We start from the raw sequence: 16,345 nt of genomic DNA, 5'->3' as shown, positions 1-16,345 counted from the left end.
GCTTGTTGCTGATCCAGGAGGGGACTAAACCCTGTTTTAAATCCTCCAAGTTATGCCGGCCCTTGCCTAGCAACCACGCCCCATACAGTATGCACACCTCATTCTGTGCAGCCTGATCTGAAGCATTCCTGTCCTCTCTTATGAGGGCATTCACAGTTTTTGCGTGCTTCTCCGGCTCAGCAATGATCTCTTTTAAATGGACCATCATAGCTTGGTCCTCGTGTAACTCTGAGCCTACTACTGTATTTTCATCCATTAAGATTTTTCGTAACTGTGTTTTCAAACCGTTTATCTGTGTCTGCAATTCTATGTCATCCAGGCTGTTGATGACAGAGGATCCTGTGTTATATGCAGTAAAAACATCATTCCAGGTTCCCCTTTTTTGTCTCCCCGTGTTGCTAGAGTACTCAGTGTGTGTTGTGTATAGATCTGTTTTGTCTACGTCGGCAAAATCGAACTCGTAGAATTTCCTGAACATTTCTCTTAACAGGGCCTGGTATAGCTGTTCTATCTCTGTGGGGCACCACTCAGGTAAGTGTACCTCAGTAAGGTTTAGAATCACGGAAGCTACCGCGTAGTGTACCCCCTGGTATAGCACCCTTTCCGTCGGCACTAGTACCAGCCCATTCCCTGGTCCCTTGGTGGTGGCAGGGCACCCCTCTATGTATGTCCTTGCTGTCTGGGTCGTGGGCAGGGGCTTTCGGGCGCGTGCCACGAGTTCAGTGGCTTTGACTGGGGCCGGGGAGTTTGGGACTATGCAGGTGTATAGGTGGGAATCCCATTCCACCCCCTTCCCCTTTTCCTGCCATGATGTGGAGAAGATGATGGATATGCCCGTGGGGCAGGCCCTTTGCGACCCCCACATGCAGACATAAATTCCCTGTTCCGATTCCCACCACTTATCCCAGCATACACTAGTTCCCCCTTGGGTCCCTGTGACCGTCCGGTAGGTGTCATTCCCCAGTCGTTCCCAGCCAGCTGTACAGTCCCCCATGTCTCTGCTCAGCTTTCTGAACCACCACCATCTTCCCAGGGGAATCTGTCCTCTGCAAGTCAGGCACACGCGTTTCCCCTCAGTGACCTCGACCCGTGAGGCCACAACCTGTACGCTGGGGCAGGGGAGGGAGGCCTCCTCGTAGGTGAACCCGGTTTGGCTGGAGTACTGGGTGGAGTTAGATCCCAGCCACCCTGGCCATCTTCCCTCATGGGAATAGATAGCGAGCTCCTCCACGCCTCGTTCACCGCCCCCAGCAGTCACAACTGGTGCTCTTTCTCCTGAGCACCCATAAATGTGGGAGCCCTCCACGTCACCTCGCTTCCCAGTGCTCATTCCTATGAGGGCGAGTAGGAGTATGCCCCCCCTTTATTTCGAAATCCTCTCTGTAAATAGACACAAGAGCATATAGCCAGGTCCCGAGAAGATTCTCTGGCTTGGGTAAAGCATAGTCGAGTCTTGCGACCTCGACTCAATACAAACACTCTTAAAACAGTAATATTTAAACTACCAATAACCTTGTTTAAAATTAAAATAAAACACCCAAACTTAACAATCCCAAAATTACATTACAGAAGCTATGTACATCCGCTGCCCGTCTCCGGGCGGCCAGCCTAATCCCTGTTCGGGCTGCTGCACACTACTACCTTTGGTGTGGCTGTCTTGTCCTGTCCTTTTGGTCCCTCGCAGCCTGCAGCTGCTGGCTGGGGACCTCTGTCCTCAGACCGATCCCTGACTTGAGAGGCTGCCCGTTTAAACTGGGGAGCCGGTGACCACGGTTTCTTTGGCCGTGGCGTTCGTGGGGACCTTCTAGGGGCTTTGGCTGGTGGGGGTTTTCTGGCTGGTGGTTCTTCAACACGAGCCACTGCCCCCTCCGGTGCGGTCTGTGGGCTTTCCACTACCGCTGGCTGGGGATTTTTCTCTTCTAGACCTGTGTTAGGGGCAGGCAACTCTATGCAGCCTGATGCTGCAGGCTGAGGGTCTCCGCCCCCAGGTCCCACCTCGTCTAAGTCCCAGATGAGTGGGGGAGTGTCCCAAACAGTGAGTGGGATGGCCCCTCTCTTAAAACAAGCCACTGCACCTGCCTGTGCAGTCTGTGAGTTTGCTCCTGCTGCAGGCTGAGGATTTCTATCCTCAGACCTTGCCTCAACTGGCTGTCCCCTTTTGTCGGGCTTAAACAATTTGCATTGGTTAATGTGGAACTGTAGCGGTACCACCGAGTGTCCCTTACTTATTATACATAATTCCCTTTAACTTAACGATGTATATATATATATATAGTTTACCTGTACGGGGTGTTGCCCCTTTAAGAACGCGACCTAACGCGATGACGCGAGCAAACGTGATGACGCAGGTAAACGCGAGCCGGCCCAGCTCGGCCTCCCGCTCCCGCGGCAATCGCCGGCCCAGCTCGGCCTCCCGCTCCCGCGACTTCGGCCGCAACGGCCAGCTCCAATGCCAGGTGCCGGGTAAACATGATAACGTCATCACGCAATTCACTTGACTGCCCCAAGCGCAGGTAAACGCGATGACGTCACGTCGCAAATTACGTGACGCCCCAAGCACAGGAAAACGCGAGCAACGCGATGATGTCACGACGCAAACGCGATGACATCATCGCGCAAACCTCCGGACTGCCTAGTCAGTCCTCATGGCACCCCCACTGGGGAAAGACCTGTTCCACGACTCTCCTGCACCGTTCTACATTGTTTGCTGTATTTCATCTAATCCAACATTAAAATCCTGTTTGTTGTTCTTCCGAGTCAAGCTCCGTTATTTGTTAGGAATACACCTATTCCTACATTGGTGACCCAACGACGTGAGGACGGGAATTCATCAAAACCTACATTGGTGACCCAACGACGTGAGGACGGGAATTCATCAAAACCTACAATTGGTGACCCTGTTTTCCGTGAACATTTTTCACGGAAGCAGCGCACAGCCTGAACCCCATCTCTGTGAACGATTTCACAGAGGAAGAGCACGGCGAACAACATCCGACAAGGAACAACCGACAAATACCAATTCCTACAATTGCTTACCAATGACGTATGGCGACCCTGTCTTTGCGAACATATTTGCAAAGGCAGCACAGCCTGGAGGTGATCCCGTTTTTCACAAACGTAACGCAGCCAGACCCCAATTTTTGTGAACAATTTTCACAAAAGAAGCACACCATGGAAGCATCAGCAGTTTCGCTGTCGCTACCGCAATTCAGGGTGCAGCAACTGCCCTCGTGCTTTCTTCAGGTAGAAGCCCTGTTCGCCAAGAACATCGATGCGGCGCAGACCAACGAGGTCTCCGTATTCGTCAGTTCTACCGCCTTACGGATCGTCCGCCTCCACGACATCTCCCAACGCAACAGCAAGTATGCATCCCTCCAAGCGCGGGCTCCGCAGGTTTTCAGGCCCACAAGATTGGAGCGCGCCCCCGCGGAGATGCCACGAGGACTCGCTCCTCACGAACCACGAGGACGCACTCCTCGCGAACCACGAGGACCCATCCCTCACGAAACACGAGGACTCGCTCCTCACGAACCACGAGAACCCATCCCTTGCGAACCATGAGGACCCATCCCTCGCGAACCACGAGGACCCATCCCTCACAAACCACGAGGACCCATCTCTCGTGAAACACGAAGACTCATTCCCCGCTGACGATACACCAGCCCGTCAGCCTGCTGGTTGTGTTTTCTACCACGCTTTTCGGCGCGAAAGCGAAACGTTGCCGCCCTCCAGGCAGTTTTCCCCCTAAATCAACAACAACTTGAAGCGTTGCTGCCCTCTCTACAGTGTTCCCCTCAACAAGCGCGGACCTCTACTGACGCTGCAAACATCGATGATGGGTCCAACGGGCATCCCGTGGTCGCGAACGGCCATGCAAAAGTTGCTGTCAGCACCGATCACTGATCAACGCAGCAACGGTCCATTCTCTTTTGTGTTACCGTTGTAGCACTACGGCACGCACCGTTCCGTGCATTCCAGACTGCCGAAGAGTTCGCTCACTTGTCGGCAAGTTCACCGACCTCGCCCGCCAAGTCCTCCTGGATCGCCTGTTCGGCGTTCCTGCAGATTCCGTCAGACTGGGGACTTTTTCCAACAACAACAGAGCCATGGTCCGCGTCTGCCCAACCTGCCCATCACTATGACGCGGCCTGCTGTTTCGCCCCGGCGCCCACTTCGAACCACGAGCTGCAGAGGTCACGCGTCTCCATGGTCCTTCGCCTGGCTGAATACGTTTTATTTGCCATGACACCGCGGTCCTTCGCACGGCTGGATACGTATTATTCGCCACGATGCACGCAAGGATCTGCTCACGACCAGCACCTTTCGACCTCGCCCGCCAAGTCCAGACAGCACAACCGCCGAGACCTTCGGACATCCATCGTCGTTACGGCAGGCCAAGCACGATCGCCCACCGGACTGCCGGCCACCCAGCAGTCTCCGTCTCGAGACTGCAGGAGTTGTTCGGACAGGCTCGTCAGACTACCTCACCTTTTGTCGTTCATTAAAGCGAATTCTGGGGGGGCGCATGTAGCGGTACCACCGAGTGTCGCTTACTTATTATACATAATTCGTTTTAACTTAACGATGTATATTTATAGTTTACCTGTACGGGGCGTTGCCCCTTTAAGAACACGACCTAACGCGATGACGCGGGCAAACGCAATGACGCGGGTAAACGCGAGCCGGCTCAGCTCGGCCTCCCGCTCCCGTGGCAATCGCCAGCCCAGCTCGGCCTCCCGCTCCCGCGGCAATCGCCGGCCCAGCTCGGCCTCCCGCTCCCGTGACTTCGGCCGCAACGGCCAGCTCCAATGCCGGGTGCCGGGTAAACATGATAACATCATCACGCAATTCACGTGACCGCCCCAAGCGCGGGTAAACGCGAGCAACGCGATGACGTCCCGACGCAAACGCGATGACGTCATCACGCAAACCTCCGGACTGCCTAGTCAGTCCTCGTGGCGTCCCCACTGGGGAAAGACCTGTTCCACGACTCTCCTGCATCGTTCTACATTGTTTGCTGTATTTAATCTAATCCAACATTAAAATCCTGTTTGTTGTTCTTCCGAGTCAAGCTCCGTTATTTGTTAGGAATACACCTATTCCTACAGAACCATTTGATGCGCTGGGACATCTTTATGGCGTATACCATGGGGCTTGCCTTGTCCACAATGCTGTAGGGCCCCATGTATAACGGTTCTAGACATCCTACCAGAGCAAAATTCCTAACCATAACTTGGTCCCATATCTCCCACTCGTGGTGTGTTCTGGGTTCTAACAGCAATCGGTTACTCCGATGCTGCCTTCCCATGTTCCCAGCCGCCTGCCCATGGACCTGTTTAAGGTGCTCAAATAGGTTCCTGGCGAACCTGTCCCGGTTCACCTCCCTGAGCTGACCTTCTGTGAGCACCAGGCCTAGTACATGGGTGGGGGTCCGCATAACTCTGCCAGTCATCAGCTCATGTGGGGAATACCCCGTGCTTTATGACTGGCTGGCTCGGATCCCCATCAGGACTAACGGTAGGACCTCCACCCATTTTCTAGGCGAGTCCACCGTCTCTTTCCTCAGCCTTTCCTTCAAGGTTCTGTTCATCCTCTCCACAATCCCTGAGGACTGTGGGTTGTGGGCAACGTGCCATTTCCCCTCAATGCCGAGCACCATAAGGGTATTCTGCATGACCTGCCTGGTGAAGTGACTCCCTTGGTCGGACTCCACATACTGCGGTAGCCCCCATCACGAGAACACCTCCCTGACCAGGATCCTGGCTGTACCCAGAGCTGTGCTGTTTGGCAGGGGAAGGCTTCTACCCACTTAGTGAACACATCTACCAGGACTAGGCAGTACTTATAGTCTCCCTGGGCGGTGGGTAGGGGCCCGATGTAGTCGACCTGGATTCACTGCCATGGTCCCTCTACCTTCCTGATGTGTCCCATAGGTACCTTCCTTTTGTGGGGGTCAGGATTGTTAGCAGCACACACCAGACAGCTGGCACAGAACTCGCGGACATCTCCCCTGAGTCCTGGCCACTATCCCGCCTGTTCCACCCGCTGCCAGGTGGTCTCAGGCTCGGGATGCCCCGCTCCTGGACCCTCATGGGCCAGTTGAAGGAATTCCCTCCTGTGCTGCGGTGGTACTACCCACCGTTCTCCGCTAAACATCATGCCATCCTTCACAGAGAGGGCTGCTGTGCTGTAAGGGCCCTCTACCCCTTTTCCCTCAGTCACTGCACTGAGGACTGCCTTGAGGACGGGTCTTGGGTTTGGACCGTCTTAATGTCCGGGGTTAAAGCTACCCCTGCACTCCCTTGTGTCCCATCCCTACCCCTGACTGCTGCTATGGGTCTGGACCCATATCGGTCCCAGAAAGTGCCTGTGCGGGCACCCTCCTTAGCTAGCACACCGGCCTGCTGGTTGCCCTTACTACGGGGTTCTGTGGAGGAATGGGCCTTCACCTTATGGATGAAAACCTCCCCTTCCTCCCCTACTGCTGCTAAGATTTTCTCCAGCAGGGGTTTCACTGTGAGGGGGTCTCCCGTCGGCGGAGGTGTATCCACGGCGGGACCAGATGGCCAGGTACTCCGTACACGAATTGCATGTGAACATGCTGTCCGAGCAAATCGTGTATGGGGTGGGGAAGATTTCGGGGTGTGTAACAACGTACACTACCGCGGACAGTTCAGCCTGCTGGGCACTCATGGTGCTGGGGAGCTTAATTGCAAGGGCAATGTTTGCTGCTAGGTCATAAACTCCACATTCTGTGAGTCGCTCACCAGCAGATACTGTGCTGGAGCCATCCACATAGATTTTGCGGCCTGTGGGGTGTATCCCGGCCCACAAACCTATGTCCACGTCCCAAACCCCTTCTATGGAACACCGGTGGGCTGTTCCAGGATATACCAAGTTAGCTGAGTACTTTGGCTCGCAGAGACCCTTCACCTTTAGGTCCATCTGTGAGAGGAGCAAGGTCCAGCGGGCAATGTGGGCACTGCTCACTGTCCCCTCCTTGATTCTCCCATCCAGGAGCATCTGGGTGGGCATGTGATGGGTGAGGAGGGAGATGGGAGAGGTGCCTGTAAAGATCAGTGATCTTTTCACAGTCCAATGTGTGGCCAAAAGGTGACTCTCACAATTGGAGTAGCTCTTCTCCACATCCGTGAGTATCCTGGAGGAGTAGACCATCGGCTTCAGCCTGCCATGCCGCTCTTGGAGCAGCACAGCACTCAGGCTGTCCCCGCTGGCTGCTACCTCCAGGAAGAACTCTTTCCCCCCATCTATGGCCCCTCGAGCTGGTGCGGTCTGCAGGTCTTCCTTGAGCCTAACAAATGCTGCCTGGCAAACTTCATCCCAAACCCACTCCACTCCCTTATGTAGGAGTCGGAGCAGGGGGGCCGGTGTGGCTGCATAGTCCTCAATAAAGTCTCTGCAGTACCTGGTTAGCCCTAGAAAAGACCTCACTCCCGTGACTGTGTTGGGGACTGGTAACTCCTGTACCGCTTCCCTTCTAGCTTTGTCTCTGGCCCTTTCCCCAGTACATACGGCCAGGTCCAGGAATTTCACCTCCTGCTGGCCGATCTGCGCATTCTTTGGGTTCACTTTAAAACCCTCCTGCCTGAGCAGTTCCAGCAGTTCGGCCAATAGTGGGCCATGCTCCTCTCTCGAATCGTGAATAGGAGCAGGTCATCCACATACTGTACTAGCTGCCTGGGCTGGCTGAAGCCCTTTAGACTGTTTGCCATGCATTGGTGGAAAATGCTAGGGCTATTGTGGAAGCCCTGAGGCAAACAGTTCCATGAGTACTGTTGTCTTTTAAAGGTAAAAGCAAACTTGTACTGATCCTCTCTCCTTAAAGGGATGGATCAAAACCTGTGAAAGTGGTCGCGACTGCTGGGGTGCTTCCTATCAGGTTGGCAATTGTAGGGGGTGGTGTGTGCCCAGTCAGCTCTGCCCCTGACTGTCTCTGAGCGGTTCGAATCACTCCACACCCCCTGGGTTCTAGACACCGGACTTAGGTACAGGCGGCGATACAGAAAAACGAGTAGACAACTGTTTCGGTGCAAGAAAACCGTAATTTTTATAAAGGCAAAACAAAATCGCAATACTGAGAATTACTAGGATAATTTCAAGCATATAAAAACAATACACTTATTTGGGAATGGGGAACACACGGCACATCGAGGGAACAAACACATTAAAATCCCCTTATCCTTATCCCATCCCCAATACCTAACTAGATTAAGCTATGAGGGGCCAGGGATTCATGCTCACCAATTTTGAAACCTGTTGAATTTAACTGGTTGTGATTTTTGGGGTTCACACTTGCTGTCCTTTGGGGTGCGTCGTTGCCACGTGGTAACAGGGCGCGGTGATGGAGTTGTTTGTGCGAAGCACCCTCCTTTTCCTCCATTAACATCTTCGTTGGGTATTTTGTCGCGATGGGTCTTCTTCTTCTTCTGGCAGATTGGTCGCCAACGGTTTTATTATGGTTGGGGCTTGGTTGGCAGTTTATATTGTCAATATGCTTTTACTACCCATGCTTCGAACGCCAGTTTATTCATCAAACGCCAGCTTATGACTAAGCCATTTGTCCTCCAATGCGTCTTTCCGCTGCCCTTTTCTGCCTTTACCGGTTTATCATTTTCTTCTTGTCTCATCAAGTCTCGTCTGCCCATTTGTGGCCCCGTATGTCCTGTGCGTATTCGAATCGGGTCTCGTTCTCCTCCCGCGTTCGGCCCTCAGTGTTGTAATGGGCGTCCTTGGTGTTGAGCGGCACGGGGAGGGAGAAGAGAGCCCACGACGAGGCCAGGGCACGAAAGTCACGAAGCAAGAGCAGCAAGAGAGAGACCTTGGCTACCGGTGGGCCTACAATTATACCCGGTTCTTCATCCCTTATCTGTGCGCCAAATCAGGTCAGTTCTTTGTCTAACTTTTGGTGGGCTCGTCCAAAGTGATTACGGTCATCCACTTTAACGGCTTTTGGGGCGATTGTCTCCTGGTTTAATGGCTCCGATATCCTGGCTGTTTGTTATTTATGAAATTTAATTGTCCTTTTCCTGGCTTGATGGCTACTGTGTGCTGTTACCGATTATGTATGCAGAAACTTAATGGCCTCAAAATTAGGCCCATTCTGACTTGATCTGTTCCAAGGTGATGAATGCATATTCTGTGTTTACCTAGCTGTCTGGATTCACAAAGTCTTTCACAGATTCATGCATGTTAGGTTTCCTTTCAGGTTTTGAAAGTGCCTGCCTTTTGCAGGGCCTTGCTTTTAAAATCCTGTAAGTTCTGGTCACGAGGTTTCAGAAGCCATTTTGGGTACCCTTTTTAATAACTTGTCAATACAGGGACCCTTTATCCATAACTTTTGGGGAATTTGGGAATTTTGAGAACCCTACACAATTGCTGCTACTGTGGGTGCACAGGCTGGGATGTTACTGTTGAGCACCTGATAGTCCACTGTGGTCCTCCAGGAGTTGTCCGGTTTTCTAACCAGCCACAGTGGATAGTTCACGTGGGTGGTTATCGGTCTCAGGACCCCCTGTTGCACTAAGGAGGACATGGCTGCTTCCATGTCTGGCTCCGCTTCCCTGGGGAAGTTATATTGTCTTTGTGGTCGGGCCATAGGGTCCCCACCTACACTGACCTCGAACCTGTTGACCCTCCCACAATCGTGCTTGTGTGTGGCCAATGTGGCTAGGTGGGCTCGCACAAATGCCTGGAACTCCCTTGGGGTGTTACTGACCATGAGTTTGAGGTTATAACCCTCTTTAGGCTTCCTGGTGCACAGGGTCCCCTTCCCCTGTTTCCCTGGGATGACTACTACTCCGCCTTCCTTTCCTGTGTTTGCCCCCCATAGGCAATGATTCTTTAAATCCACTAGGATCTCGTGGCCTACAATAAAGTCGGCTCCCAGGATCCCTTTTCCACCCTCCACTTCCCACTTCATTAGGATACAGGTCCACTTAGAGCGGAGTGTTCCTAAGTAAATGGACAGCGGGATGGAAAATGAGCCTGCCTGTTCCTTACCTGTGAATCCCGAAAGACTGTATGGGACCCCATTTGATAGAGGTGAGGTGGTGGGGTTAGCTGAATGGATCACGGTGCATGATGCCCCCGTGTCCAACAGATAGGTCCCTTTCACTTCTTCTACCTCCATCTCAACGAGGGGTCTCTTCCATAAGTCATACTTAAGGGAACACAGGTAAACAGGCTGCGTTGGCTCTAGTCAGGGCTGTGGGTTGGATGGGACGAATGGGGTCAGAGCACCGGTAGTGGCTGCTACCTTCCCTTGGCCAGTCAATAGGGACCACATTGCATCCAAAAATGACTCGACCGTGGCGGGAGGGATTCCTGTCTCTGTCTTTTGGGCTGGGGCTGAGGAATTCTTTCCCTTGTTATCCTTCCAAGGATTTCTACACTCCTTCCTCCAGTGTCTATCCTTCCCACACCCGTAACAGTTAAGCTTTGTGCTGGAAGGGTTATTCCCTTCCTGATGCCACTCCTTCCTACCCTGGCTGGGTTTCATTTCGTGCACCTTCCCTTTAGGTGGGTGTGCATCAGTTCCCTTACCGTTCCGGTAAGCTATGGGCAATTGTCTGATCACCGTCAGGTCGGTAGTCAGGGGATGCTTTGGGTCAAACCATATTTCTGCCTTGGCCCTGACCTGTGGCAAGCTGTTTGCCGCCAGGCAACGGAGCCAGTGGGCCAGCTGATCCTGGTCCAGGTTAGCCCGGTTAGGTGCCCCAGTACAGGCACTCCTATACACCGGCCACAACCTATCCGCGAAAGCCTACGGGGTTTCCCCTGCGAGCTGCACTGTTTTCTCCACCCGGGAGAAAGGACTTCCCTGATTCATCCCCATGGCCTCAAGAACTTCCTCCTTGAGCTCCCCATACTTGCACTGTCCCTTCTTACACTGGTCAGAGAGGGTCTGGAGGAGCTTACTCTCCAGGGAGAATAGCAGCATTTTGGCCTGTTCAGCATCATCGCACTCGTTGATGCTGGCTGCCTGTTCCACTTCCCTGAAGTGGACCGAGGGGTCCCCATTTTCCGTGTGTTTTGGTATATGGCTTACCATAGCCCTAAGCTGTTGGGTGCCGTAGGGAACAACGAACTGGTTTTGGAGGGGCCCCTCCTCTCCGTCCTCAACGGGTGGGCCAATCCTTCGCTGCCGGGCCAGGCACATTGGCCCCGGTCCCGGCCTCTCTCGCGGGGTTTTTTCCACCTCAGCTTCTACCCCTAGCTCCACTCCCCCCTGCTGCCAGACCTCGCTGAAACCTGGCACTACGGGTGGTGGTCGTGGGACCTCCTGTTCCTCAACCAGGTCGTCCCTTGGCACTACCACTGGTGTCTGAACCGTTCGCCCTCGTTCCCTGTAAAATCCACCTGGGCTGCCTTCAGGCTTATGAGGCACACCATGCCCTTTGCCTTCCTTAGGGCAAGGCTCAGATTCTCTATCTGTTCCTGGCAGGGGCCATGATCTGCATCTTCAAACTCCTGTGTGCTCGCTATCTTATAGGCTGCCTTTATGTCTTTTACTTTCTCCTCCTGCTCTCTTACTTGTCTCGCTAGGCGGGCCTTCTTTTCCCACAACCTCAGCTCATTGCTCTTGGCCTCGGTGACCTGACACTGTAAGTATTCCTGCCTGGCCTTATGCTCCTGCAGTAACTACACCCTTTCCTGGTTCAGAGCCTGCAATCCTGCCAGTAACTTCTCCCCTGCTAGAGCCCTTGCTTGGTCTTCCAGGGCTGACGCCCGTATCTCGGCTGCCTGTGCTTCAACAAGCCTGTCCAAAAGCTGGATCTGTTTCTTGAAGCACATCAGCCAGACTGCCTTTTCTATGGATTTCTTATGATCCTTCCCTTCTGTCCATTTAGCTGCAGCATCTACTGGACGCCCAGCCTTTAACAGGTTAGTGATCCACTTCTTAGTGATATTCATCTTACTGAATACATAATTAGAAATCCTCTCTTCCATTACAGTTTGCTCTTCCAAATCAGTGTCTACTGTATCGCACCCCTGTTGCCGGTGTCCTGCCGCGGTCGCCATTCTGTAGGGGGTGGTGTGTGGTGTCAGCTTGGCCCTGACTGGTTTTGAGCGGTGCGAATCGCTCCCACACCCCTGGGTTCTAGACACCAGAGTTAGGTACAGGCTGCGATACAAATTGGGGTAGACAACTGGTTTGGTGCAAGAAAACTGTATTTTTATTAGTCACAATAAAATTATACACTTAGATTACCGGAGTAATTACAGACATTCAAAAGTACACTTAATTAAGAATGGGGAACACACGGCACAATGAGGGAAAATCACATTAATAATCCCCCTACCCTTGTCCTGCCCCCAATACCTAACTAAATTGTACTACAAGAGCCAGGGATTATGCTCACCAATAGGGGTTTCTTGACAGTTCGAATCCTGTCAATTAAGCCGGTTGCGTTTTTGGGGTTCACTCTTTGTGTCCTTTGAGGCCTGCCATCGCCACGTGGTCCCAGTCTTAGAATCTGCGAAGATTCTTCAGTTGGGTGGAGTCCGCAGATGCGGTAAGGGCACGGTTGTGGATTTGTCTGGGTAAGTACCTTCTTTCCTTCGTTAGAAATAGGGAATAAAGTTTTTGTTGGGCACTTTAGCTTGTAGAGTGGAAAACTTCGGGTTTTGTTCTTCTGGTGGTGGTCTGGTCGTCGAGTTTTGTTGCGGTTGGGGTTCGGTTGGCAGTCTTCGGTGTCGGCTCGGTCGCGGTGGCCTAGATCATTACCTGTGCAGTGGTAATGATCTGAAGGTATGGTTTACCCGGCCCTTTTGTTACCACGGTGCTCGTGGTCGGTCCCTGTGTAAGGCTGAGGTTGCGGCCTAGTCGTCTTTGGTTGAGCCTGCCCCACCATGCCTCCTCACCGTGATGTTCCGTGAGCCTTCCGGTTGGATGCTCCTGTGGCCTGAAGGCTTCTGCGAGTGTCTGTCTGCTTCTGTGTGTGCACTTGGTTACCGGTGGGCCTATAATTATACTGGTTTTGAGTTTGTTATCTGCGCGCCAAATCAGGGTTAGTTCTTTGTCTGATTTTGGCAGGCTCGTTAAGGTGATTATAGTCATTCACCTTAACTGGTTTTTGGGTGGTTGTCCTGTTGTTAAATGGATTTTAATGTCTTGGTGTTTGTTTATGTATAATGTAAATCGGTGTCTTCCTGGCTTGGTAGCTAGTTTGAACTGTAAGTGATTATATATGCATAGTCTTGATTAGCTTTAGGTTTGTGCAAGATTAAGTCTCTTCCTGAGTTGATTTGTTTTAAAGGGAAGAATGCGTGTTCTGTCTCCTTCAGCTGTCTGATTTTGAAATAACAAATCAAAGCTGTCTCCCACAGGCCCGGGCATGTCAAGTTTGAGTTTTGAACTTGACATGCTGCACAGGGCCCTGCTTTAACCTTGCAGGTCTTTGCCATAAAGTCCAAAAGCCATTGTCCTTCAGGGTTCCCTTATTGAATAACTTGTCCTTCAGGGTCCCTTATTTAATAACTTGGGAAATGTGGGAATTTTGAGAATCCTACACCTGAGCTGCCTCCATTATAAGGACATTTATGGGAATGCCCATTGTGAACCCCACGATAAGGGCTCCGTGACAGAAGGGTAGAGAAGCAAAATATTTCCCTGTCTGAAACTGCTGGAAGGCAGTTTGCGCTATTATTTCTTAGCTGCACAGCCTAGAAAAGATTTTTCAAATCAGTTCATTAAAAAACGATGTTTCAGAGAAAGGTTGCGGATATTCAAAACCTGTGAAATCTACCACTTCCAATCAGACAAATCATGCAGGTAACTGACCCCTCTTGTCTAAAAGTTTAACTTCAGTCAGGCGCAATTCTGTTGTAAATGGTGTAAATTCTTGGACTACAGTTTTTGCCCTCATATCCTCTCATTTGCAGATATGCAGCACTTTGGGAGGTGGAGGCATCTTCTACCAGTAGTCAATTCCACCGGCATTAAGCATGTATTTTAGAATAGGTGTTACTCTGCTGTATTTGAATTACATCCCAAATTCCAGACCCTTGCTCCAGAACTTTTGCCTCAAAATAATCTCCGAATTTTGAGCCCAAAGCACTTAAAGTTGAAAGATTTATCTCGGGATAAAGAAGTAAACAGAAATCTGTTTGAGATAATTTATTATCATACTACTTCTAATATTGCGACTCATTCCTTATAAGATAATTAATAAAATATATTACACAGACCATCGGCTTCATGGTATGGGCTTAGCACCAAATAATACTTGTTGGAAGTGTGACTGCTTGGGTTGGACATTAGTACCTCATTGATGGAGCTGCCCCTGCCTGCAACAGTCATCAAATGAATTTATACTATAGCTGCCAAAAGAAATTCTCTTCTATGCTGGAAAATTCAGACACCAATCTGTTGAAATCTTGATAGAAGTAACTTCTTGAGGTGATAAATCTAGAGATGCATGTACATACACTGAAAAAGAAATTCAGTAGATGTTAGTTAGATATAATGTGATTGCTTTAATAACAATGAAAAATTTGTGCCTACATGAAATTATATACCCTGGGTGGAAGATTAAGGTGTGCTTACATTCTCCCATTATGAAAGATATGTTACTAATTTATGAATCCTACTATAACTTTCCATAGGATTTGATCTAATAAGTCAAATGGAACTTTTTATTAATACATGAGCCAAAATTCAGTAGAGCATTATAGAGCACAGCTAGAGAACACAAACTGGCTGCTGGCCCACAATGATGTTATTATACCCAGAATCCGCCACAGAAGAAGAAACTATTACAGATCATTGATAGAGAAAAGTTAAATGATACAAATAGGGTCTTTCACAACACAGCAAAATACCATTCAGAACGCCTGGAGAATTGTGCTTGTCAATAAAGGTTTTGAAAGGAACATTTAAAAAAAAAGAAATGGTGCAGTATCTCCTTTAAAGGCCAAAAATCAAAACAAACTGAGTTCCACTTATTTGGCTTAGCTGGGTGAGGTCTGTCAGGTCTCCGCTGGGATTTTTAGACCGAGTGCCACATAGAAGTGAAACATTTCACCTCAGGGAGAAAGGCAGAAAAATAAAGTAATGCAGGTCACCCTGCCTGGAGCACACTTCCTGCTGTCTGATCATAGATTTGAGAGGGGCCACAGAGAAATCTATAGGACTGACAGTCCTGTTCCACTAGCAGGAGGAAGCTCCATTGCGAGGAATGTCCCACAATGCTAAAAATATCAAAGCAACGTCATCCAATTAAAAGAACTTAAACTTTGAGTTAAATTTTCATTTTCAAGATGCCAACACAACCGACTTCTGGTTCAGAATTCCTTAAAAACAATGGAAAACTTGGAATTATGTAGATCACAATTAGTAACGTGTTAGGTAGAAGGGTAATTGCCAGTTCTAGTTATTTTATAATTTAAAATCTTCTTTAACTACTCACTCTTTTTCCAACTTTATTTAAAAGTTTAGATTACCATAAAAAAAGAAAATATGGGGTTCATAAAAATTTGGGAAGACCAACACCTTTCTTGACTTTAATTCTATTGAAAGCTGAACAGACGAACATCCTCAACAAGCACTGAATTATAAATGGAACTTCAGAAAATACATATATCATTTGATTTATTTCCAAAAAGGAATAAAAAGCACATCTGTATTTCATAATTTTTCATAAATATTTGATAGAGAAAGTATCCCTGCAACAATTTCGCATGTCACATATATTTGATCCAACATCAACAGCTATATGAGTAGCTCTGCATGATGCTCTGCTCTAACATTTGTTTTACATATGGGTGATATCCTGGACAGAAACAAGATTAATGTTAGAAATGCCTTAGGATGTTACAGCAGATGATTCTACTTCTTTAAAGGTTTAGTAATGGAATCCAACTTCTATTTTAGCCATTAGATAGAAAATGTGATTTTTTTTTTAGCATGACTCTCATTTTTTATAAACAAATAGCATTGTTTGAGTTAACTCTTTGTATACTGAATACTCTGCAATTTTCAAACTAGCCACATGTTTTCTATTAAATGACATCTGGAAAAATGATTATCTGTAAAATTCTATCATTCCTGTGGTGGAGGAGGCGTTCAAATATTAGTACAACTGAGACTTCCACAGCCTACTACATCGACCATCACTGATTCTTAAGGCATTCTAGCTTTATTCAATTCAGGTGGTTAGGCATCTCTTTAACCAATCAGATTCAAACTACTATAATCTCTGGCATACCAAGATGGTGTGACTACACGGCGATCACAACACAGAAAGGGATAACAAGCCAAGTCGTTATTCACTGATATATCATCAGGGGAAATATGTTTGATGACCATGTCTTACTGCTGCGA

Source organism: Somniosus microcephalus, chromosome 7 (genome assembly GCF_052327205.1).
Source record: "Somniosus microcephalus isolate GS21.2 chromosome 7, FLI_Smic_1.0, whole genome shotgun sequence".
NCBI lineage: Eukaryota > Metazoa > Chordata > Chondrichthyes > Squaliformes > Somniosidae > Somniosus > Somniosus microcephalus.
The sequence above is the reverse complement of the archived record's forward strand: the minus strand, read 5'-3'. Positions refer to the sequence as shown.